At 41.8% G+C, this 27023-nt stretch overlaps 2 non-coding genes across 2 annotated transcripts; one reads left to right on the top strand and one right to left on the bottom strand.

Annotated features, from left to right (window-relative positions):
* Window positions 1-9562: 9562 nt before the first annotated feature.
* Window positions 9563-9639, bottom strand: Trnas-cga. The gene has a single exon. It is a non-coding gene; the product is annotated as a tRNA-Ser (tRNA).
* Window positions 9640-10213: 574 nt separating this feature from the next.
* Window positions 10214-10288, top strand: Trnas-cga. Its single transcript has one exon. It is a non-coding gene; the product is annotated as a tRNA-Ser (tRNA).
* The last annotated feature ends 16735 nt before the right edge of the window (window positions 10289-27023 follow it).

Genomic DNA, 27023 nt, shown 5'->3' with positions numbered 1-27023 from the left:
TAGCCTCTGTCATGCAATACAAGAATGTACAGTTACTGAGGCAGAAAATTTACAGTGAAACTGATCAGTATCAAACACACATAACTGGCGGTAAGTATTTGATCAGTTTTCATATTCTTACGACACTCGGTGATTCCATGGAAGGGAAAGGGACCCTGCTTGGTAATAATGTCTGTGGACAATGACAACATAGTTGCCCTACAAATTTTAACCATTGCAAGGTATTGTTCATGTTATTCATAATTTGTGAAAGAAATGTTGCTGGGCAAAGCTTCTACATTTGTCAGGCGATGCTGTAGCTGTGCAGACGATGAAGAATGTAGTCGACGACAATGCTGAGCTGCCATTGTTGCTGCTGCTGCTGCTCAATGAGAAGAACTCCGAGTCGTCTACAGAGCCAGGGTTAGTTATGGGACAGGTAACAGATGGAAATGCAGCGTCCTCCGCCTGTCCACTCCTACCGTGATCTCTATACTCACAGGTTAACGAATCAGGGGCGTCTACACAGGCGCGAGCATAGCTGCACACCGCGTCGCAGGGAGCGCCCAACAAACACTTCAGCACTCTTTCATGACTCAAGCTTCTCTGCTTCCTCTATGCTCGCAACGCGACACTCTCTCCACACGCAAAGATAAACAACGGCACAGCTACTACCATTTAGTCGTTGCTATCGATACATTTCAATAAAGTTCCCTTGGCTATTACCCAGCAATTTATAATATTTTCATTGTAATTACAATCAATTATATATAGTCAAAATTAAATACACTACTACTTCTATTACGTATTAAATATAGTTTCTGTAACACAGCTTACAGCATCAGAATCAAAAGTAGTGTGCAAGTTATTACCGAATATTAAACGGCGAAAATTTTTGATGTTGCAGAAGGTACTTTATGTGCATTTTCGGTGTTACAACCGTATGTAGTTAGCAGTGTGGCACATCCTACTTCAGTGGAAGGAGCATATCCAGAGTCCCAAGTACTAAGGGGCATATGGAATGTAGTTGATGTTAACACGTGCCGTGGTAACTAAAGTGAAGCCTCCAGACTATGACGTACCTGAATATTATTTGCAATATGGAATACGTCTCTACTAAAGTAATAAAGAACATACTTTGTGAAAGACACAGACACGACAGTGAATTGCACTGAAAATAGTAGTTCTATTAAACTTCTGAGGGAGTAATAGCTCTAGGTATTTTGATATAACATTTGTCCAGTTTATGGGTTTGTGAACAAAAGGCAGGAATAGAATGAGCCTCAGAAGACGTGGTGTGCTGGCGTGTTGTGACGTCAGCAAGGCCATTATAATTATCGCACAGGCAGCGAGAGGCTAATGACCTGTGCAGAACACGTCTGGCAGCTGGAATAGCTGAGCAAGGTGATTATGTGACGTGGCCGGCGTGATATAAATAAACAGAGACGCGTCACGACCGCGACAATGGTGAAATTAGCGACCCTTTGTGAAGTATGAATAAAGCAACAATGTAAACCTAAATGATTTAATAGCAAGAGTTACTAGTCATTGTGAAATAATCAATTAAGTAAAGAAAAAGTAATTAGAAGAGGATAATTTTCAAGAATTAATGAAATTAATAGACTGTCACATAACTTTAGAATTCTTAATTGTATAATAATTATTTGAAGGAATACACTAATTCATAAAAGTTTTGAATTTCAGCCAACTGGACAGAACCAATAGAGTCAGTTAGGAGAAACAATCTAGTGTTTGGGAAATGTAATTTATTATTACTGAGTTGGTTCTAAAATGAGGGCCTTTGTTCCATGTACCGACCTGACGTCGTGATAATGGGAAAACGGGGAGGCCTGGGAACACCTATTCAGATGAAGTGCATTGATGACCAAGTCTGATGACCAGTCAGCTACCTGAGGCGCTGTTGGCGTACGCACGAATTATGGTTGCAGTCGTCAAGCAACGCAAACATGTCGCCTAGGACAAAAAATTTCGGCCGGCAAATAATAGTACTTCTCGCCCAATAAGAGTGTCAGTGCAATGATTTATCAAAGAACGACCTTGAGTCGTAAGTGCTCCGTACATTTCAATGGAGATGAGTGAAGCACTGTACAGTGTAAAAAGAAAAAAATTCCTGTGTTGTTTCATGACATGTGTTGAGTATTTTGTATATCGGTGTATTTAGGTAAGTTCTGGAAGTTTCTGCTGAAATGGAGTCCTGTGGGACAGCCAACTACCTGCTTGAAAACGCGAGCTAAACGTTTGTAATAAATTTTCTATATTTCTGTTAAAGTTAAATAAATTGCCCTATTATGAATTTGCTAAACAAATTTTAAGTGCTTGACAAATGTTTCAAAAGCTAATGTTTATTTGCCTATGTAAGTGCACCTGCAGTGTTTTCTGTGATCTATTTTGTTGATATATATTAATGAGACATTTCGAAAGAACTTTGTTTGTTAAAATTTAGGAGAGCTTGGTAGTGAAAACTCAAAGATTATAGTAATACCAATAATCGCTAGGAAAACCGTTTCAGTATAAGATTTCACAAACCAGTAGATTTTGCATTTTAAAGATTTCCGTCAAACTACTAAAGTTGTGTTTGCAGAGGAAATGAATATTTAAAGTAATTGGCATAAAATAAACTGAGCTATGGCATAAACGCTGCTCCTAAGAACGGAGATACGACATTTCTAATGATTCCAAAATATGTCAGAAAGGAGAAAGTCGCACTTTGGAAAAGGAATTACCGAAGGGGATGTGTAAGGTACCGCTTATATATGCAGATGAGAGCACATTTTACCGTATTTCCACGTGAAGTGAATGTATCAGCGCTGCAGTATGTACGGAATGAGGAGCAAGCGGTAGGTTATCACACTGGATAGCAGAGCGGCTGCCGATTTGGTGCTTTCAGAGACACTGGGATGAGGTGTCGATGCAGAATTACCTCGTGATGTCAGTGAATCAAGTAACTGTTATTAATAAATATTAACTGCTAACAAAAGTTTCCTTTTGCCACGCAGACATCAGGAGCAGTCTCCGAATCTTATATACTATCTTTCAGTAATTTCACAATGCCAAGAGATGTTGGTATTAATAAAAAAATAAGTAACTTCGGCATAACCAAAGATACACGATCTTATACGAACAATACCGATTGTACATTCAAGTTACAGACTGTTCGCCATAGTCGGCAGTCATCGATAGGACGCCTTCCGACCTAGTCATGCGGCAGACCACGCTCTCCTACCGATTGATATTTAGCTAATAATCAGTGTGAACAAGTTCATTTTACGGTGTTTCTTAGATAAACGCAACATACTGGCATCCCGCGTAAAAATTATTTCTGCTAAAAACTTCTTCCCGCTACATTACGTAAAACATAGGCAGTAGCACTGCACTTTCAGAATCCAACAGCGCTGGTAGGGCTGTGCAAAGAGGCATAAATCTATGAGAGCATCTCCGCGTAACAGGTACGAAGAATTTCTACTCGGCGGCTCACTAAGTCAGTTCAAGGACGGACTGATTTAATTATCGCGAAACTCGTGTGGGAAAGCGTGGCCAGTTATTCTGTACACCCCTCATAAGACCAATTACGGACTCACCGGCTAAACAGAGACATTTCTGGAGGTTTAATAAGAGTGAGGGATTCTTGCATTTTCCTTAAAGTGATATCTGTTGATACAATTGAAAACATCCTGAACTATACTGATGGTGCAAACACAGCTTTTTATTTCGTGTTCCAAATGTTCTGAAATGATTTGCTTCTGTAAAAGCGTTTACATGTAAGTGGGTAGGCGTTTCCATCGAATACGTGATACGATACTCAAAACTAAGTTACCACAGTTTAGCAGCGGAGCCTAAAAATTGTTCATAGCAAAACCTGGAACAAAAGCATTCTAAGATACAGAACTTCTGAATCAGAGAGTTATGCAGGGATTAGATAAGATGAATCAAATTACTGACTAAGATGTCACCGTCCTCGGCGGTAATTAAACTTGTAGCACTGTCCAGGGAACGGTAGAGTTTAACGACAATGGTTGGCGATCTCCTACCTCCAGACTGGTCTCACTGACCCGCATGCTGCCCTGAAAAGCGTTCTTTTCTGTACAGAGACGTCAGACATCTTAGGATCTCCTTCCCGACTGAAGCTGAGCAACGGTGTGGGTCGCTTCAGGAACCACTGCATTGTTGGAGCGACTCGCCACGTTTCAGGATGTTTGTCGTAATAGGCCTTTATATCACGACATTTGTGTGCAAAAGATAAGATTGAATATCAACGTTAAAATAAGGGAATACAGGGAGATATTACAGATATGATGTAAACATACAGGGTTGAGGACGATTCTTTGCAAGAAAAGTTAGGAAGGAAGTTTTGGGTTTAACATTTCATCGAAAGCGGATCACGAGATCTGACAGGTGTAAGCATGAGAGAAGTTATCGGACCTCTCCTAAGAAAATGAAGCTAGCATATACGTTAATCGATGTAGGAAAACTACGGTAAAAGTATCTCCCTTTGGATGGACAGCGATTGGAATCTCATTTGATAATATATTTATAGACAATTCTAGGCAACTAAGCCACATTTCAAAACCTGTAGTAAATGGGCTATCTGACCATGACATGCAACACCTAACATTAAATTTTGAAAATTGTCAGAGTAAAACATCTATCAGAACTGACTACAGAAGGCCAATAAAACAGTCGAAAACTGAGAAATTTAGGAGATTGCTCAAGGAAATTAATTGGATGGATGTTTACAGCATCCAAGACACAAATGAAATATACAAAACATTCATTAATAAATTTAGCACCTTATTTGAAAATTGTTTTCCCCTGAAGGTAACTCAAATTACGTAGAAGTCTAATAAGAAACCATGGATCAAACAAGGGATAAAGATATCATGTGAGAATACAGAAATTACTGCAAAATATTGAAGAAGAAGGTTATCCAGAAATCTAAACACCTGCGTTTTGAGAGAAGATAAATACATCCAGCAATAAAATAAAAACAATATGGGATATAGTTAAGTCAGAGACAGTTAGGACCAGAAATGAGGAGGAACAAATAGCTCTAAAAATAAATGAAACCTTGGTAACAAATGCATGTTGTGTTGCAAACAATTTAAACAAGTATTTTGTCTCTGTTACTGATAGCATGGGGTTGTCAGGTTCAATAAATAATGCAATGGAATATCTGAGACCAGTGCACACAAGCAGTCTCGGTAGAATGGAATCGACACTTGCTTCACTCAAAGAACTAGAATCCAGTATAAAGTCCTTGAAATCAAAGCATTCTAGTGGTTATGATAACATATCAACAAAGTTAATAAAAGAGTGTTCATGTGAGCTTAGTCATATCTTAAGTTATTTGTGTAATCAATCACTTGTCACAGCAATATTCCTGGACTGGCTTAAATATTCTGAAGTTATACCTCTCCATAAGAAAGGGAACAAAGGAATGGCAGCTTTTTCAAAAATCTTTGAAAAAGTTATCTTTATGCATCCACTTAAGCACCTTAGTGAAAATAACATACTGTCAAAGTCACAGTTTGGGTTTCTTAAGGGTTCTGATATTGAGAAAGCTATTTACACTTACAGCGAAAAATGTCCTTAATTCATTGGATGACAAATTAGAGGCAACTGGCATATTCTGTGACCTGTGAAAGACGTTTGATTGTGTGAATCACAGCATTCTTTTAAGTAAATTGAAACATTATGGCGTCACTGGTAGTGCTGCAAAGTGGTTTCAGTCATATCTTATTAATAGAAAAGTAAGGGTGTCATTAGGTAACACTTCAGCAGTAGGCAATCAGACATCATCTGACTGTGAAGAAATTACATGTGGTGTTCCCCAAGGTTCCCCACTAGGTCCAGTAATATTTCTTTTGTATATTAATGACCTGTCTTCTGTTACATTACCAGATACCAAGTTTTTCTTGTTTGCAGATGATACAAACATTGTAATAAATAGTAAATCAAATATAAACTTAGAAACGGCAGCTAATCAAATTTTTACTGACATTAATAAGTGGTTCACAGCCAATTCATTGTCATTAAACTTTGAAAAGACCCACTATATGCAGTTCAGAACTTCTAAGAGATTTCCTTCTGCTGTGTGTATAAAATATGATGACATGGAAACAGGAGAAGTTGAGAGTGTAAAATTTTTGGGATTACAACTTGATAATAAATTCAGTTGGGAGCAACATACTAACGAACTGCTAAAGCGCCTAAACAAGTCTGTGTTTGCAATGCAAATGATATCAAACATAGGAGTTATAAATATAAAGAAAACTGGCATATTTTGCTTATTTTCACTCCATTATGTCATATAGTATCATATTTTGGGGTAACTCCGCAAACAGCGAAACAATTTTAGAGTACAGAAATGTATAATAAGAGTGATGAGTAGAGTAAATCCAAGAACATCATGTCGAAACCTATTCAAAGAATATTTAATGCTTAATGAAGTTTGTTGTAAATAATACATCTCTTTTTCCAACTAACTGCTTAGTACACAGTATCAGTACTAGGAATAACAACAATATACATAAAGATTTAAAATCACTTATTCTTGCCCAGAAAGGAGTCCAGTATTCAGAAATGCATATTTTCCATAAGTTACCAGCAACTATTAACAGTTTAGTTTCAGACAAGGCACAATTTAAACATAATTTAAAAGAATTTTTGGTGGCCAACTCCTTCTATTCCATCCATGAGTTTCTCAATAAGTGCAGTAGACCATTTTAATGAAAATTTTTATGCTTTAATTTTTGCCAATACTTCGTTGCAACAGCCAATACTGTGTGAATGATGGATGTATGGAAAGCAGATGTAAGTCTTAAGTCCGTAAATAGTGGAAGTTTAATTTTAAATCTTGTACATAATCTGACTGTTCTTAACTGAGGATCACTGAAATGAATAATTTACTTTAATTTTTGACAATACTTGGTTGTAATAGCCAAGAAACTAGCAAATATCTGAATGATGGATTTAATGAAAGCAGATTGAAGTATTAAACCATTAAATATTAGAAGTTTAAATTTAATTCATGTACATAATTTTACTGTTTATTGACTGAGGATCATTAAAATTAATGAAACTCAAGTTTTTCTAATGAAATTTTTGTAATGTGTTTATCTGACATGTTCCACACCCGTGAGGATTCCCTCTTTTATGGATCTATGGAATGAATAATTAATCTAATCTAATTCCCACCAATTGCAAATACCCACTGCACTACGTTGCTATCAGCGAAATAGAGCTCTGAAACAAGTGTTTGGCAACTGAAAAGAATTCTCTTCGCTACGAAGAAATTTCCATAGCACTTACTGCAGACTGAATATTGAGCGCGAATAAGGAAAACGAAGGAATAGCACTTTCTTTCGTATGGATGGACATTTTTATAGAATACGTAATGAGACACTCCAAGCTAACTCGCCGATAACTCAACAGCGAAGGCTGAACATAGTTGCAAAAGTAATTGTAACGACATCAAGAGACGACCTTTGGTGTGCATCGCTATTGAGCGCGAGACATGATTTTAAAAAAGTGACAAAGATTGGCCGAGGAAGATTTTGTGGACAGACGAAGTCCTCTTCCATCTGGCAGGATGTGTGAATACACAGAATTGTCGAATATGGACAACAGAAGATCCACACGCGAATCAACCGCTACCACTTCATCCTGAAAAGGTCGCGGTGTGGTGCGGGTTTACGGCATCATTTATCATAGGGCGATATTTTTTCGAAGAGACAGATGCTTCCGGTCCTGTTACCTGATAAGCGCTATGAGTGTCTTGAGCAGCCACGTCATTCCAGTTCTCAAGCAGCGTGGATGAGATAATTTTTATGCAAGATGGCGCACCTCCGTACATTGCAAATCCAGTAAACTAGCTGCTGAAGCGCCATTTCGGAAATGCTAGAATTATCAGCCGCTGTTTCCCCACTGTCTGGCCGTCGCGATCGCCTGATCTTAATCTGTGTGAGTTCTGGCTCCGGGGCAATCTGAAGGATGCTGTGTTCAGTGTTCCGACAGCAAACGTAGTTGCACTGAAGAGCACGCATTGCGCAACACATTCTGTACGTGGCCCCGAAAACACTTTGATCAGTTGTTGACCATGCTGTTTCTCGATTTCAGTTTGTTGCAGAAAACGGTGGACAGCATATTGAACATGTTTTGCGCCAGTCATACGGAAATTAATAATCCAATTTGATTTTGATTGATGCTTTTTGTACGGTTTTTGGCCGCAGGACAGTTAAAAACCGATTTTCCTATCAGATGTGATATGACCTTCTCGTGGTGGATGAGCTTACGTAACTAACAGTATCACACATGTACACCCATGCACGTTGAGTTGTACACTTGGTTCAACGTCAAACGTACACCTTATGCCATTTTTGTATGATTCGTTTCTCATTTGTAGTCGACCACTATTAAAATATGGTGCCTACAGCGCCATCTAATGCTACATTTTGAAACTATTTATGTTTCTTCTGGCTTAGGTTTTCCCACTTCTCCGATAATATTCCGTTGCAATTGGACGTCATTCTGAGTGTTAGGACTACAGCGGTTTGAATTTTTAACTGCAATTATAATCACCCTGCAGATAGTTCATTCATCCCCGCAGTGAAGAACATCGACAATGTTCGCTTGTTATAGATATTGATACTGGCAAGATATCGGTCTCGAAAATTCTAAGACTTTTGAGAATGATTTAATTTTATGTTTTAAGTATAAATTTGTTGTTTAATTTTACATTTGCTATTCCTTTTCGTTTACTTCATTAATTCTGCAGTTATATTAAAATGCGATTATATTACCAATTAACTAAAAATTTTTAAGATTAGTTATTGAATAATGTTTGAGCTAGCTGAATCAATGTTTAAAGATCAGTGAGCGTTATTTTTTGCGATCCTATTCTCTCATTCATTATTTAAGTTTATAAATATAAAAATTAAAGTAACTAACTGAGATACAAATTGGCTAATAGACACTGAAGTCTGAAACTTCACTTCAGACTACAGAGAATTTCTAAATTTAGACCAGAGACCAAAAATCCCGTCGAAACTAGGAGTAGAAATTTTACTAATAAATATTTCATTGAAAACCGAAGAGAGTAAAAATTGAGCAGTCCTTGAAACGTAAAATTGCTACAATCGGATCTTTAAGGAGAGAGTGATTAAGCATTTACAAGATGAGACCGTATTTGGCGTTATCTTCTCTCTCACGCAGGTGAGATTGTTGTCAAATATGCGTTTAACAGTTGGTATGAAAATACAAAATTAATTTAAAATTATTACTGAGGCACCAAATTTCTAAGCGCTGATTGAAAAAAGAGTGAATAATACCGCATTATATAACAAAGTTGGAAAAATTATGTCGATGATCGTGCCAGCTCTTACAGTGCCTTAGATTATTAATGGTAATATGCCTTTGCAGGACTACTGTAGCACTCGTAAAAATGCGTTTTGGGTTATGGTTTAAAAGGTATATTAAAATTTCCAACAACAATCGGACTCCAGAATGAGATTTTCACTCTGCAGCGGAGTGTGCGCTGATATGAAACTTCCTGGCAGATTAAAACTGCGTGCCCGACCGAGACTCGAACTCGGGACCTTTGCCTTTCGCGGGCAAGTGCTCTACCAACTGAGCTACCGAAGCACGACGCACGCCCGGTCTCACAGCTTCACTTCTGCCAGTATCTCGTCTCCTACCTTCCAAACTTTACGGAAGCTCTCCTGCGAACCTTGCAGAACTAGCACTCCTGAAAGAAAGGATATTGCGGAGACATGGCTTAGCCACAGCCTGGGGGATGTTTCCAGAATGAGATTTTCACTCTGCAGCGGAGTGTGCGCTGATATGAAACTTCCTGGCAGATTAAAACTCCGTGCCCGACCGAGACTCGAACTCGGGACCTTTGCCTTTCGAGGGCAAGTGCTTCGGTAGCTCAGCTGGTAGAGCACGTGCCCGCGAAAGGCAAAGGTCCCGAGTTCGAGTCTCGGTCGGGCACGGAGTTTTAATCTGCCAGGAAGTTTCATATCAGCGCACACTCCGCTGCAGAGTGAAAATCTCATTCTGGAAACATCCCCCAGGCTGTGGCTAAGCCATGTCTCCGCAATATCCTTTCTTTCAGGAGTGCTAGTTCTGCAAGGTTCGCAGGAGAGCTTCTGTAAAGTTTGGAAGGTAGGAGACGAGATACTGGCAGAAGTGAAGCTGTGAGACCGGGCGTGCGTCGTGCTTCGGTAGCTCAGTTGGTAGAGCACTTGCCCGCGAAAGGCAAAGGTCCCGAGTTCGAGTCTCGGTCGAGCACTCAGTTTTAATCTGCCAGGAAGTAACAATCGGACTGCTGCCATTGTTGTCGTATATAGCGGTGTCTGGGCAACAGTTTTGCATCACCTCGGTTTCGAGAGTTCCGGACAGTGTACAGAACATTGGAATAGAGATCAACAGAAATATCATTTCCGCCCTTTTTATTGCTCATGAAAACCAAACATCGCATGTTGTACCATCATGCAGCGGCACCTTCAGAGATGGTGGTCGATATTGCTGTACACACCGGTACCTCTAATACCCAGTAGCACGTCCTCTTGCATTGATGCATGACTGTATTCGTCGTGGCGTACTATCCACAAGTTCATTAAGGCACTGTTGGTCCAGACTGTCCCACTTCTCAACGGCGATTCGGCATAGATCCATCAGAGTGGTCGGTGGCTCACGTCGTCCATAATCAGCCCTTTTCAATCTATCCCTGGCATGTTCGATAGGGTTCACGTCTGGAGAATATGCTGGCCACTCTACTACGGCGATGTCGTTATCCTGAAAGAAGTCATTCACGAGATGTGCACGATGGGGGCGCAAATTGTCGTCCACGAAGACGAATGCCTCTCCGATATGCTGCCGATATAGTTGCACTATCTGTCGTAGGATGGCATTCACGTACGTACAGCCGTTACGGCTTCTTCCATCACCACCAGCGGCGTACTTCTGCCCCGCATAATGCCACCGTAAAACACCAGGCAACCTCCACGCTGCTTCGCCCGCTGGCTAGTTTGTGTAAGGCGTTCGGCCTGATCGGGTTGTCTCCAAACACGTCATCGACGATTGTATGGTTCGAGGCATATGCGACACTCATCGGTGAAGAGAACGTGGTGCCAATCCTGAGCGGTTCATTAGGCATGTTGTTGGGCTCATCTCTAGCGCGCTGCATGGTGTCGTGGTTGCAAAGAAGTACCTCGCCGTGGACCTCGGGAGTGAAGTTGTGCATCATGCAGCCTATTGCACACAGTTTGAGTGGGAACGCGACTTCCTGTGGCTACATGAAAAGTATTATTCAACATGGTGGCGTTGCTGTCAGGGTTTTTCCGAGCCATAATCCGTAGGTAGCGGTTATCCACTGCAATAGTAGCCCTGGGCGGCCTGAGCGAGGCATGTCATCGATAGTTCCTGTCTCTCTGTATCTCCTCCATGTCCGAACAACATCCCTCTGGTTCACTCCGACACGCTTGGACACTTCCCTTGTTGGGAGCCCCTCCTGGCACAAAGTAACAGTGCGGACGCCATCGAACCGCGGTATTGCCCGTGTAGGCATGGTTGAACTACAGACAACACGAGCCGTGTACCTCGTTCCTGGTGGAATGACTTGAACTGATCGGCTGTCAGACCCCTTCCGTCTAATAGGCGCTGCTCATACATGGTTGTTTACATCTTTGGGCAGGTTTAGTGACATCTCTGAGAAGTCAAAGCGACTGTGTCTGTGATACAATATCCAAAGTCAACGTATATCTTCAGTAGTTGTGGGAACCGGGGTGATCCAAAACTTTTTTTGATGTGTGTGTTATGGCGGCCTGTGAACAGCAGTCAACCGGGATCCGAACATTTCAGAATGTACTCACCCACAATGGCCGTTTTAATACCCATATTATTCAAGCAACACCTTTTACATGATCCATCTATCGCAGCATCTCTTAGATTGTTACGCACTTACGCAATAGATCCCCAGTCTGGATTTGAATTAGCGGCTGCCGTGTGGTCTGCTCTGCACATCTCATCAAAACGTTGAAGTTTAAAAGTGTCGCTACGACATCCCCAGGTTTTAACAGACAGTGTGGCATGGTAAAAAAAAATTATAGCATCTGTGATGGTGGCTGGCGATGGGAGTGCAAATCTTATCCCGTGACATAAATTTCAACTTGATATGTTTACCTATTCCTGAGAAAAAGGGAATTTGACAGACGGACGGATAGACAGCCGGATAACAAATGACGAAAACACAAACTATTTTTTCGTGTGATATAATTATAAATGAAGTATTTTCGGATTTTTTGTCTTAATTGTACTGTAAAGCCTTGCTTCTTGCCAAATTTCATGATTCTAGGTCACAAACCCTAGACGTTTCGATAAGTGAATGGAGATATCCTTTTGACTGCATTGACTTAGAGCTTAACATTTGTACATTGCCAAAGGACCATAAACCTTTGAACGAAAAATTTCAACTTGGTATAATCACCATTGAGAAAATATGTCTTAAAGACACGCAAGGGAAGACACTCAGACAACAAACGACAGAAAAAAATATTTTTTCGTATGGTACAGTTGCAAATTACAATTTTCGTATTATTTCCTTCACTTCTAATGTTAAACCTTGTTTCTTGGACCATTTAATGATTGTAGGTCAACGAAAAGTACCCTATATGTTTCAATAAGTGAGTTCACGAGTCTCAAAATATGTAACACAAATGACTGTATTGCTTAAATTTTCTATACCGCCAACCGACCATAGACCTTAGTATATGACATAAATTTCAACTTGATGCAATTACTCGTTCCTGAGAGAAAGGAGTCTAAAAAGTTGGACAGACAGACAGACAACGAAGTGGTGCTATAACGGTTCCGGTCCGAAAGGAAGATGTAACGAACCGGGTGATATGCGCGGGGCGTGTGATTACACCACGTGTGGCACGGACAGCATCCGCAGCGAGCGTAGTTGTCGGGTGCAGCCGTACATTTCGCAGCCGTTCACTGTGTAACGCAAGCCACGTGTGTCCGCTTTGTTCAGAAAAAAAGACTGGAGTATCACTAAAACGTTCCAGTACGGAGAGCTTGTTTATATATAGCAAAATGAGAGTATTTTATTTTGTTGTTTTAAATGTAAGGGAACAGTGAACAACGATTTAAATTAGAGTGGTCGAAAGTCGCAGAATTTTATTTCCGTTTAACATGAATTATGCCAAGCGACTGATACAGGATCAAGTTTCCATTAAGTCGTTTTCTCGAATATTATTCAGCAGAGTTCGATGTTATGTCAACTGCATTTTGAAATATCCTCCACAGATGTTGGTCGCTATCATTTATTCGTTTTCATTTCTTACCTATATCTAGCCATTGACAGTAAAAGCTGCAGATAACTGATCTAATTTGTTTTATTTTCTTTCTAAAGATGATTTTGAAAGCTGCAGTTCGACTTCTTCAAGGGCATAGGTCAGAAAAGAAGTGGAATGCTAGAGACTAACAACTGTTCAACAACAGAGTCAACCAAGACATAAGGCTGAGTGATTTGTAACGAATAAAAGAAAGAGTAGAGCGTGACTTTTTTAAGGGCCCAGCCCAGCCATACGTACACTCTGGGTTAAAGAAATCACACAAATGAAAGTAGTTAGTAGTGGATGGGAATTTTGGCGCTGCTCCTCCTAAATGCGAGCTACGCCTTGTGACCACTGCAGCAACGTAGTGTCATCTCTTATGTCATATAGCCTGCCTTAGGCCAGTGGATTGTAAAAGCTTAAAAGGCAGTACATGCAATTCTTTTATCTATCTTTCCGTTCAGCAACACATCTGAAAGACCAATATCTACAGCTACATCCACACCGTGAAACTCACTTTGGAGCGCACGGCAAAGGGAGCTTCCCACTGTGTTGCACGTTAGGGTTTCTTGGAATATGGACAGTGCAAAGAATGACCGTTTAAATAGCTCCGTGTATGTTATAGTCAGTCTAACTTCATCTTCGGTGTTGGTACCGGAGCGGTACACAGTGGGCTTCGGTGTATTCCTAGATTTTTCTCTTAATACTGATTCCTAAAACTATAGTTGGGGGTCTATCTTCAAGCGTCTGCCAGTGAAAGTATGCAGCGAACGCTAGGAATCCTGTACGCAAACACCTCACTACTGTCCTACGGGCTAATCTTTTGCAACAATGCAGCAACATACAAAATATATTTTTCACAGATGCGTACATTAAGGATTTTACATAACGTTCAATCTTAGCATTAATTACACATGAAGGTGTACTAATTTTGGTTACAAATATTTTAGCATACAGCCACTAATGTTAGGAATATATTCCACGGCAAAGTGTCTCGGGAGTCAAGGTCCCATCATGTGGCAGGGAATCTGGTGTTGCGATTTTTAAAGTAAACGTGGACTTCATGTGCGAATAATTTTGTTTTTGTATTTTGAGCTTGAGTTCTTTTGAAGTGCATTTTATGTTGGATTAACGTACACAGTCAGATGACGGAAGCTTCAGTCCCGAAATGCTAGGGTGTGGATTATGTTACTATTATTACGGATTGTATGCCAAAATGTTTGTAGCGATTACGTTAACAACCGTTATCTACGGTCCTTAAGATGGACAATGTTATACGGTCCAGTCACATTATTGTGACCACCGCTCACATTCGACCTCAACGTACAATAACCAGTCACAGTCGGCAGGTGGCAGCAGTAGCCGTGGAGGGTATTCAAAGCGTGTCAGGGAAGACGCGGCAAGCAGTGGAGTCGTCGTAACGCAAAAAAGAAGCGATGTATCTTAGGTCCAGCAGGACATTATCAAAGGCTTTCAGACCAAAGTTAGAAGCATTTCTGAAGCGGATAAGTTGGTAAACTGTTCCTGTGCCGCCGTGGTGAAAGTATACCGTGCGCTGTCCGAAACGGGCACCGAGGCAACTGTGATGCAACAGGAGCCATAAATGGCAGGGTGAACGGCGGCTGCCGAGAAGCATGTGGGCGAATTGACGGGCACTTGTTGAACAACTGACCGGCCAGACCAGGGGTCTACCAAAAGTCTGTCCCTAAACACCGTTCAGAGATCACACCTCCGTACGAGCTTCCGCAACAGGCGCCTGGTCCATACACGCATCCTGCTTATCTTCGTCGGCTCCATCGGACTGATGGCATGCTGCAGGAGGGAACGTTATGGTGTGGGGAATGTTTTCGTGGCATTCCCTGAGCGATCTCGTGATTCATGAAGGCACAATGGATCAAGACAAAAATGCATCTATCGTTGGGGACCAAGTGCACCCCTACATGAAGTTTGTCATTCCTCGTCACGATGGCCCCTTACAAGCGGGACAACGAAACATGTCAAATAGGTCGCATTCTGCGTATATTGTTCGAAGAGCACCAGTATGAGTTTAGCGTATTCCCCTGGCCACCAAACTCCCACGTTTATACCCAGTCGAGAATTGTGAGACCTTTATCGGGCTCTCCGCGCCTTCATCCCTCACCCGAGAAACCTAGCACAACTGGTGACGGCACATCAATCAATATGTCTCCACATCCTTGTTGGTAGCTTCCAGAATCTCACTAACACTCTTCCTGCACATCTAGCAACAGTCTGCATTGCAAAAGATGTTTATTTAGGTTTTTGACAATGGTGACATTAATGTGCTAGACAGCGTAGGAACATGTACTGAATCTAATTGGAGAAAAAATTATGGCACAGCCTGATTTAAATGAGGGATCGATTAGTATGGCGCTTTCTGAGGCATCAATGAATCGTTTATTGAGAGGTATAAGAAAGTGTCTGGAGGAGGGGATGGGGAAGTAAAAAATGTGGGCTGAGCCCAAGGCTTGACTACAATAAGGAACTTAAGCTGCTTCAAACTGATGTACATTGCAGCAGTTAAGCAGAGATGAGGACGCCTGCACAGGATAGACTTACGTGGAAAGTATTCTACGGCCCGAAGATAACAACAACAGCAACATGGGTAAGGTGTATCTGCTTTACAATTAACAGTTTATCATTTATTGGTTACACAGGGGACTTCTGGCATCCGTTGCATACTTTCATTCAGTACTCGCCTAAGGGAAAAACTATTGGGCCAAAGCAGTTATGATCAAGGCATGTTTTTGTCACATAAGCGCGGAGCATGAATATTGTCAAAACCTGTCAACCAAACATCCTGCAGAAATCGCTTAAGGGAGCGTGTGATTCTTATGCTCTTATGACAACACATTTACTCCCTAACGGTATATGTCAATAATAGCAAGACTGAACTGCGAAATTTACAGTCTTAATAAAAAATGTCTCAAAATTTTCTGTGTGTCATTCTTCATGTCAACATACAATGATAAGCCAAAACATAATGACCACTGCCCACTGCGACGTTGGACATCGCCTGACGCTGCACGTGGAGCGGTAACAAAAGTACGTTAGCTGAGCAGACACGGATGGGGGATCACCCTAACGAAGATATGGGCCGCAAATGGGAAAACCCAGTGATCCAGGTGACTTTGATAAAGGGCAGATTGTTATTACGCAGAGCCTGTAAACGAGTAACTCTAAAACGACTAATCTGCTCGAATGTTCACGTGCAGCTGTCGTGACCGTCTACGGATAGAGGCAGAAGGACAGTGTAACTACCTCTAGGCGCTAAATAGTTGGACGTCCACGACTCTTCACAAAACGTGGGGTTCGGAAGCTGTAAAGTAGGATAGATGGTGAACTGTACCATCTCTGCCGAAAGAGCACAATGCTGGTGCACGCACAAGTGTTTCAATGCACAGCGTCCATCGTACACTGCTGAACATGGAGCTGAGCAGCAGACCACCCCTACGTGTTCACATGTTGGCCCAATGACGTCGTCAGTTACGAATACAGTTGGCACAGGCACGTTCATTTAGTGGAAACGTGTCGGTTCTTCTGGTGAATCATTTATGCTACACTAGGTCGATGGTCGTCTCCTCAAAGGCCGATAGGCTGTCATCGAGGTCAACGAAGGCTCGAAACAAGCAGTGCACCACGGAAACAGGCTTATGGGAACATTATTATGCTATGGGAGACATTCCCCTGCGCATGCAAGGTACCTGTGGCAGTAATCGAAGGTGCGCTGACAGCTGCGAATGTCCTGCTTCGCTTCACGCTTTATGTCTTCACGGACGGGGATGTAACCTATCAGCAGTATAATTTTCCGTGTCTTGAAGCCAGTGTTTTGAGAAATATTATAGTGAACTCACTCGGCGGCCAAATTCGCTTGATCTCAATCCTATGGAACCCATGTAGGTCGCTATCGGACGTCATAAATGCGTACGCAAATCAGCGCTCCGTTATTTACGTGAATTACATGACCTGTGAGTGCACATCTAATGCAACATACGCCCACAAACCGACTAACAAATTGATGGATCCCTGATACGCAGAATGGGTGATGTATTTCGTTCCAAAGACGGACAAACAAGCTATTAAGCATGTGGTCATAATGGTTTGGCTCACCAGCGTATTTGCAGCCGTCTGGCGCTAAAGAACTTCGATTTTTACTGTGTAACATGACGACATGTAATGTAACTATGTCGGTGCATGAGAAACAGTGTGTTGTAATCGAGTTTCGAATTCGTATGGTTGGTCCACATACTCAGGACCGTCTTCTTCGGCATGGCCGTGCCTGACCACACACGGGTGCTGCGACATCGGCAACTTTCCTACGCCTTGGCCTCACTGTCGTCGATCATCTTCCAACAGTCTCCATCCGATTTTCATCTAATTCCAAAACTTAAAGGATACCTGGAGGACTTCATTTTGATAGCGACAATGCTGTGCAAGCAGAGGTGTGGTTGTCACCTTGTTCAGTGACCGTATCGACAAACTGGTCTTTTGTTTGGAGAAATTTGTTCGTCGCCAAGATGATTATCTAGAGAAATGGGTGTGTAGACACGAAGAATAAAGATGTAGAATGTTAATAACGTTTATTTCATTTAAAAAGCTTTAAAACTTTTCATGTAAAAAATTCGGAAGCGTTTCTTTTCAAAACGCCTCTTAGAAGCGAAAATAATTCCCATACAACTGTGCATCCTGTCTAGGGTTACGTTATAGTGAAAACGTCTTTTAACAAGCCGCTGGAATATATCGAGCAATAAATTAGAAAAAGCTAGATATTCAAAAACGAATGAAAGAGTACCTCCATTACCACTCCCTCCAGAATGTACTGCAATATTCGCAGTCTGGGATGCAATTTTCAGTTAACACTACCGTTAATATTGAACAGCGTGCGCACAGTTCTACAGAAACAACCTGCAATGTTTGCTTCCGGCTGTGATCCATTCCACATCGCTGAAGACTCCTCCGTGATTGTACTTACGGAGCACAATGCGCGAATGAATGATTTATGGTAAATATGAGACGACGCGGAACGTAGCACCGTTCGTGCACTGGAGAACATTTAGCGAGAGTAGTCGGTAGAACGGAAAAGGGTTGTGTGCCAGGAGAAAGGAAGATTAGTGCTTGAAGCCCGTCGGCCACAGGATCGTTAGAAATGAACAATAAGGTCAGACAGGACAAGAATATTTATCTTCAATTGTTATTTAGAAGACGCAGGCATCTGTTTCTGATTCCATAACGCTGAATTTTGTATTAACTTCATTGATCCGTTGGTCTACACATTCATCTTTTGCCACGTTGCATGCGTAGTTTTTTTCCGATACATCATGTTTCATAATGTTTCTGTAATAATTTTCTTGTTTTTAAAATGGATTTCATTTTTAAACGAATAATTAATTAGTTTCGCGTTATTTAGATTTGTCGTCTTTCTTACGAGCATTTTCAGTTTAAATCGTTATTTTTCATTAATTATAAGTGAATTTCTGTATATTAATAGATATTTAATTTCGTATTTCCTGTATGTATGGCAGTTATAAGAGTCGAGGGGCATGAAATGGAAGCAGTGGTTGGGAAGGGAGTGAGACAGAGTTGTAGCCTATCCCCGATGTTATTCAATCTGTATATTCAGCAAGCAGTAAAGGAAACAAAAGAAAAATTTCGAGTAGGAATTAAAATCTATGAAGAAGAAATAAAAACTTTGAGGTCCGCTGATGACATTGTAATTCTGTCAGAGACAGCAAAGGACCTGGAAGAGCAGTTGAACGGAATGGACAGTGTCTTGAAAGGAGGATATAAGATGAACATCAACAAAAGCAAAACGAGGATAAAGGAATGTAGTCGAGTTAAATCGGGTGATGCTACGGGAATTAGATTAGGAAATCAGACGCTTAAAGTAGTAAATGAGTTTTGCTATTTGGGGAGCAAAATAACTGATGATGGTCGAAGTAGAGAGGACATAAAATGTAGACTGGCAATGGCAAGGAAAGCGTTTCTGAAGAAGAGAAATTTGTTAACATCGAGTACGGATTTAAGTGTCAGGAAGTCCTTTCTGAAAGTATTTGTATGGAGTGTAGCCATGTATGGAAGTGAAACGTGGACAATAAACAGTTTAGACAAAAAGAGAATAGAAGCTTTCGAAATGTGGTGCTACAGAAGAATGCTGAAGATTATATGGGTAGATCACATAACTAATGAGGAGGTATTGAATAGAATTGGGGAGAAGAGAATTTTGTGACACAACTTGCCTAGAAGAAGAGATCGATTGGTTGCACATATCCTGAGGCATCAAGGGATCACCAATTTAGTATTGGAGTGCAGCGTGGAGGGTAAAAATCGAAGAGGGAGACCAAGAGATGAATACACTAAACAGATTCAGAAGGATGTAGGCTGCAGGTAGGTTGCAGGTAGGTTGCAATAGGTACTGGGAGTTGAAGAGGCTTGCACAGGATAGAGTATCATGGAGAGCGGCGTCAAACCAGTCGGCGGACTGAAGACAACAACAACAACATGTCCTGTATGTCAATCGGTTGTTGTATTTGTTGTTGTGGACCCTTAAAAAAGAAATTGTTCTTCATGCATATCTTTAATGTAGTCCGGAGTGTGCTGTTAATAGTGTTGCAAATGCTGTTCCGTGTGAAGATCAACACGATAGTAAAGAGCTATGTTGCTGGTGCTTGGGATTTCAAACTGCGGTGCAACGGTGTGCTCAGTCGTATTGAGCAGTGTGTGTGTGTGTGTGTGTGTGTGTGTGTGTGTGTGTGTGTGTGTATGTTTGTGTGTGTGTGTGTGTGTGTGTGAGAGAGAGAGAGAGAGAGAGAGAGAGAGAGAGAGAGAGAGGGAGAAACAGGGAGGTAGAAGTTTGTGTGAGGGAAGGGGAGAAATGAGAGGGCGGTGGCAGATGGATGGACAGTTTAGTGGCTGTGTTCGGATGCGACTTTAATACATTTTTTGGCCCTCTTTTGATATGTACAAACAAATGATTCTCCTCTTTGTACATCTCACTTAGCAAGGGAGTGGAGGTGGTGGTAAGATACTGAACTCGCATTCATTCACGATGGTTGCAAATCAAATACGCATGAAACCTTCTATTTTTGGATTTTCCTAGATCACAGAAAGCAAATTCCAGAACTGACCCTGCGATAAAGACAAGGCCGATTTAAGTTTCCATCGTTCCCAGTCCCTCCTGTCCAGTTACATACGTTTTATTTGTTCCTCGAGAAATTATTAATTTCAGATATAAATGAGGAAATACATTAATTTAAAATTTTTGGAGAGGATTGCAAGTCGGGCAGAAAACATTTTTATTGATCATCGGTGGAAAAGTGACATTTCGTCAGGTAAGAACTTCCCAACCGTCATCCAGAATTCGATATAGTGCAGTACACATAATAATGATGCAACGCTGTGCAGTTGTGGAACAATGGGCAACACAGCACAGAGACTACGAAACGCCTCAAGGCGACACGGTATAGACCGGACACCGTGCCAACATCTGCGGCATGGAGAAAGGGCAAGTAGTTAGTACACTATTGCTCTCGTACCTGCTGTCAGCTTTCCGATTTGGAGCCACTACCTCTCAACGATAGCGGCTCCTCAGTTGAGCTCATACTTCTACCAAGGGGAATTACCTTGCAGTATCAGTAATCGAACTCAGGTAGTCCGTATGGCAGTCAGACTCGCTGACTATGGGCACGTGTCTGTAAAGGACTGACACGCAGTTTATCGATATTTGAAAATTACGTTGTGCGGGTGATTTCTCCTCAGCGAGCGCAGTGTCAATACGCCACTGAGATTGTCTTTTGGTCACTTCAGCGTATCACCATACCATAGACACTACTGGCCATTAAAATTGCTACACCAAGAAGAAATGCAGATGATACACGGGTATTCATTGGACAAATATATTATACTAGAAGTGACATGTCATTACATTTTCACGCAGTTTGGGTGCATAGATCCTGAGACATCAGTACCCAGAACCACCACCTCTGGCCATAATAAAAGCCTTGATACGCCTGGGAATTGAGTCAAAGAGAGCTTGGATGGCGTGTACAGCTACAGCTGCCCATGCAGCTTCAACACGGTACCACAGTTCATCAAGAGTAGTGACTGGCGTATTGTGACGAGCCGGCTGCTCGGTCACCATTGACCAGACGTTTTCAGTTGGTGAGAGAACTGGAGAATGTGCTGGCCAGGGCAGCAGTCGAACATTTTCTGTATCCAGAAAGGACCGTACAGGATCTGCAACATGCGGTCGTGCATTATCCTGCTGAAATGTAGGGTTTCGCAGGGATCGAATGAAGGGTAGAGCCACGGGTCGTAACACATCTGAAATGTAAAGTCTACTGTTCAAAGTACCGTCAATGCGAACAAGAGGTGACCGAGACGTGTAACCAATGGCACCCCATACCATCACGCGGGGCGATACATCAGTTTGGCGATGATGAATACACGCTTCCAATGTGCGTTCACCACGATGTCGCCAAACACGGATGCGACCATCATGATGCTGTAAACAGAACCTGGATTCATTCGAAAAAATGACGTTTTGCCACTCGTGCATCCAGGTTCGTCGTTGAGTACACCATCGCAGGCGCCCCTGTTTGTGATGCAGCGTCAAGGGTAACCGCAGCCATGGTCTCCGAGCTGATAGTCCATGCTGCTGCCAACGTCGTCGAACTGTTCGTGCAGATGGTTGTTGTCTTGCAAACGTCCCCATCTGTTGACTCAGGGATCGAGACGTGGCTGCACGATCCGTTACAGCCATGTGGATTAGATGCCTGTCATCTCGACTGCTAGTGATACGAGGCCGTTGGGATCCAGCACGGCGTTCCGTATTACTCTCCTGAACCCACCGATTCCATATTCTGCTAACAGTCGTTGGATCTCGACCAAGGCGAGCAGCAATGTCGCTATACGATAAACTGCAATCGCGATAGGCTACAATCCGACCATTATCAAACTCGGAAACGTGATGGTACGCATTTCTTCTCCTTACACGAGGCATCACAACAACGTTTCACCAGGCAACGCCGGTCAACTGCTGTCTGTGTATGAGAAATCGGTTGGAAACTTTCCTCATGTCAGCACGTTGTAGGTGTCGCCACCGACGCCAACCTTGTGTTAATGCTCTGAAAAGCTAATCATTTGCATATCACAGTATCGTCTTCCTGTGTGTTAAATTTCGCGTCTGTTGCACGTCATCTTCGTGGTGTAGCAATTTTAATGGACAGTAGTGTATTTGTCATGGTTATAATTACGCGAAGCTAGGGCTACTGAAGTTAAGCGATTGATGATTTAAATGACAGAAAGTTTTTTGCTAAAGTGAGTAAATCAGAACTGTGTCTTGCCTCTCTTCCCCCCTTCGGTGGTACTTGGTTTTGTGTTGTGTGAATTTCTTTGCTCCTAAGAGTTTCTTCTATTTTCCATGCCTTTACTCTATGAAGTTGTTGTTGTTGCTGTGAGTCATCTTTTAGATATTAAAGAAATAATATCACTATTCCTAAAAGTGTTGTGTTCTTACTATAGAATTGTATCCTAATTCCACCAACAACATGTAATGAGCCCAAGTTTGAACACTTCAGGTTTTGAGAATTATTGTATTCGTTCGCCAGTCTATTTTTCCATTTCCTAGGATTTTATGAAAAATGTTTGGAATGGGACACACAGCGCTTCAGCTGAGTGATGATAGTAGTACAAACATTCACAAATTGTCAAGTGAAGGTCAATGCGAAACATGGAAATGGAAGACCCAACAGTCTTTAAAGAAACATTCTTTTTATTCGATTATAGATGGTACATGTCAGTGTCCGTCAGTAGCGGAAAGAGACGAACCGTCCGACGGTTATCGGCGCTGGCAGCGGGACGACACTCGGGCAGCTTGTATCATTGGAATGGCACTTGATGAGGAACCTGCTAGTCATGTAAGAGAGAAGACTGGCGCAAAATAAATTTGGGTTATCCTTACTTCAGAATATGAACAATCTTCATTGCAGCGACTATATATGTTGTTCTATTGTTTCTTTGAAACGTCAAAAGATGACGTCACGTCTATAGCAAAACACATGTGCTACTTGCGAACATTTTCCATGACTTATGCAGTACACGGAACAAAATAATCCAAATGCAACTTTGTCCGTTTCGCTGCTCCACCATGGTATTTTCAAAACATCAGGCACCGAATATCAGCTTACAGGCCGACTTGGTATCGTGTTCCTGAATCTGAGCAGACTACAAAGCTTCTTATTGGGAATTTTCGTTCGACTGAGAATTCGCTAGCGACCCAGGAAGCTGGCGTTTTCTCCGCAAAATCAAAATCGGATGAGCAACATGAAAAACAGGAAATTTGAAACAGAGTAGAGTACGTCAAAGGGGGAAGAAAGTCGTACATGTCTGTATTGCAAGGAAGCTGGACTTATTATAGCAAACCGCCAAAAGCGCGTGGATGCAGAAGAAGCAAAATCGACAGCTAAACAACAATAATAATTCGAGTTCTAGTTTAAAAGTGAGCAGCAAACCAAATACAGGGTGGTCCAAAAGTCCGGAAACACCCTCATTAAATTCTTATGGAGTAGCAAACAAGGAAACAGAGTCCCTACACAAGAGGAACGGGAAGGGAGATATTTATATGCTATGCTACCAACATGTCGGCCATCTTGAAAGCCGCCATCTTGGATTCAACTCCAAATTTTCAAATTGGAATGTGGTCATGTGACATATCAAACAGATAGAGAATTTCACCAGAAAAACAATGCCGTTGTTATTTTGAACATAGCTTTATTCATTCTCGGGTTATAGCCAGTTACATGCGGCAGCGGTGGGACGCTCGGCAGCATGTGTGTTATGTGCCGAAGAGACATTACGCCGATGTTACGCAGTCCAGAGAGACCACAAACAGTCATAGGAATGGTTCGATATGTTGTCCATTATGTTGGATTGTTAATACTATCCTCCGAACCCAGTACTGATGACCTTTGACCAACATATCTGGCTACATTTGACCACACGCATCCACAATGGGTTTGCTTTAGATGATGCAAATCCCGTATTTTCACAGAATAAACCAGTGCTTTGACATGACCCCAAACATAAAAATCCAAAGGAGTCAAATCTGGTGAACGTGATGGCCACTCCACAACACCCCTACGACCAATCCACTTTTGAGGGAACTGCACATCCAGGTATGCTCGCACATTGTGCCCATGATGCGGTGGGGCTCCATCATGCTGGAGAATTCCAGAAACGTCCCGTCCTCCGTTAACAACGAGGGAAACACTTCTTCATCCAATAACCTCAGATAACCGTTGGCTGTTAACAAACCACCAATAAAAAAAGATCCAAATACTTTGGTGCTCCAGACACCACACCAGACCATCACTTTTTGGGAGTCGACCGTTTTGTAAGCATCAAACCAGTGTGGATTTGTGTCGGAACAGTATCTGTGATTCTGCTTGTTCACTTCACCATTGATAAAGAAATTGGCTTCATCATTGAACAGCACCTGATAGGGGTAACGTGGGTTTATGTGCAACTGCTGTGTCACCGATTCTGCGAACTGTACCCGACGGTCTGGGTCATCCTCGTTCAAGTCTTGGAGCAGCTGAATTTTGTACGGGTGCCATTTGTGCTGTGGTAAAATTCGCAGCATGGAGGTACGGCTAACCCCACATTCTTGTGACAGGCGACGAGTACTCCGTTGCGGACTCTTGCTAAATGATGCCAACACGCTCACTGTTGTTGCTTCATCGGTGGCGGACTTTGGTCTTCCAGCCTTAGGTTTATCTGCGACAGAACCTGTTGCTCGGAATTTGGCCAAGAGCTTGGCAACTGCGCTGTGAGTGATGGGCTGTCTGGTTGGGTGACGACTGTTGAAATCCTCAACAATGACCCGTGTGCTTCTTTCTCCTGATATCAAGTTGATTTCAATGCGTTCTTCATGTGTTAAGGACATTTTGTAACTTGTAAATAAGGAAACAGCGATTAAAACGTTAGCATGAGTAAATGATACCTAACACATACACATGTAACATATCAGGCATAGGACAGTCACTTTGCACCGTTTCAGACTCCATTTAATGATTTCTCAGTACGTAATACTCATGCTGCCGAGCGTCCCACTGCTGCCGCAAGTAATTGGCTCTAACTCGAGAATGAATAAAGCTATGTTTAAAATAACAACGGCATTGTTTTTCTGTGAAATTCTCTATCTGTTTGATATGTCACATGACCACATTCCCATTTGAAATTTTGGAGTTGAATCTAAGATGGTGGCTTTCAAGACGGCCGTCATGTTGGTGGCGTAGCCTAAAAGTTTCCCCCTTGCCGTTCCTCGTGTGTAGGGACTCTGTTTCCTTGTTTGCTACTCCATTTGGATTTTATCAGGGTGTTTCCGAACTTTTGGACCACACTGTACATTTCTAGCCACTAGCTTGTTGTCTCACGTTAAGTTTGATAGTGCAGATTCTAGGATGTCGAACTTCACGTTTCAGCAAATAAACGGCATTTCGCAACATTCTAAACGTTTCCGATTCCACAATGTGTACAGACAGCTGCCAAAGGATCTATTTTGGCACGTGGGACTGGCAGTATTCATACTGAAATATTCACAAACAAAAGGTGGACACCTGCTGTGCGTGAAAACGTCTGGTATGTACTTGATGTCAGATACCAACTTTTCTCTATCCGTCAACCTACACAAGGTGGATATAATGTGGCTTATGATAACAAAGGTGTTATCATTTGGCGTCACAGTGAAATAGTCGCAACAGGAAGACTAGTTGGTTCAGTATGCATTATGAACATGCGAGTTTGTCCTCCGGATTCACAAGTAATGATTAACTTAGCAAAATCAGAAGAAAAGCTACAATGTTGGCATGAGAGACTCGGTCATGAAGATAAACGTCGTGTACGAGGTGCTCTCTCGTTTCGGTATATATCAGTTAAGTGCCCTGATACCACATCGTTTTGTGATGGATGTGTTCTTGACAAATCCCACCGTAAACCATTTAGCTGAGATCTTCCACGGAATGTCGGTGAGTTGATCAATACAGACGTTAATGGGCCCATGACTGTTGACTCTACAAATGGTTTTCGTTACTACATGATTTTCAAAGACGATTATTCTCATTTCGTTCGGACATATATCATGCGAAATAAATCTGAAGTGGCTAACAATTTGAAAACATTTTTGAAGGAGTGTGATGCTGTTGGTCATAAGGTCTGACGGTGGAGTAGAGTTTAATTATAACGTAGGAGCTACTGCGCTACGAGACCGTGGTATTGAATTTCGTCTTACGTGCCCAGACACTACTGAGCAAAATGTTGTTGCTGAACAAGCAAATCGACGTATAGTTGAATTACTTCGGTCAATATTAACGTCTGGCAAGTTACCTAAATCGTTTTGAGCTTATGCATGTGACACAACCGTTTTTTTACTCAGTCGTACTGGGAAGTCAAGTGTTGAAGGTAGAACACCTTTCGAATTGTGGACTGGCAAAGTGTTTAACAGTTTTAGGTATCTACGCATTTTTGGATCAAAATGATATGTTTATTTTCCAAAGAAATTTCGTTTTAAGTTAGATGAAAAGGCTATACCTGGTCTTTTCATTGCCTACGTGAATGGCAAAGACGGTTACAAAGTGTGGATTCCATCAAAATGTCGTGTGGTGAAATCACGCA

The sequence above is a fragment of the Schistocerca piceifrons genome, chromosome 2, assembly GCF_021461385.2.
Source record: "Schistocerca piceifrons isolate TAMUIC-IGC-003096 chromosome 2, iqSchPice1.1, whole genome shotgun sequence".
Taxonomy (NCBI): domain Eukaryota; kingdom Metazoa; phylum Arthropoda; class Insecta; order Orthoptera; family Acrididae; genus Schistocerca; species Schistocerca piceifrons.
The sequence above is the reverse complement of the archived record's forward strand: the minus strand, read 5'-3'. Positions and strand labels throughout refer to the sequence as shown.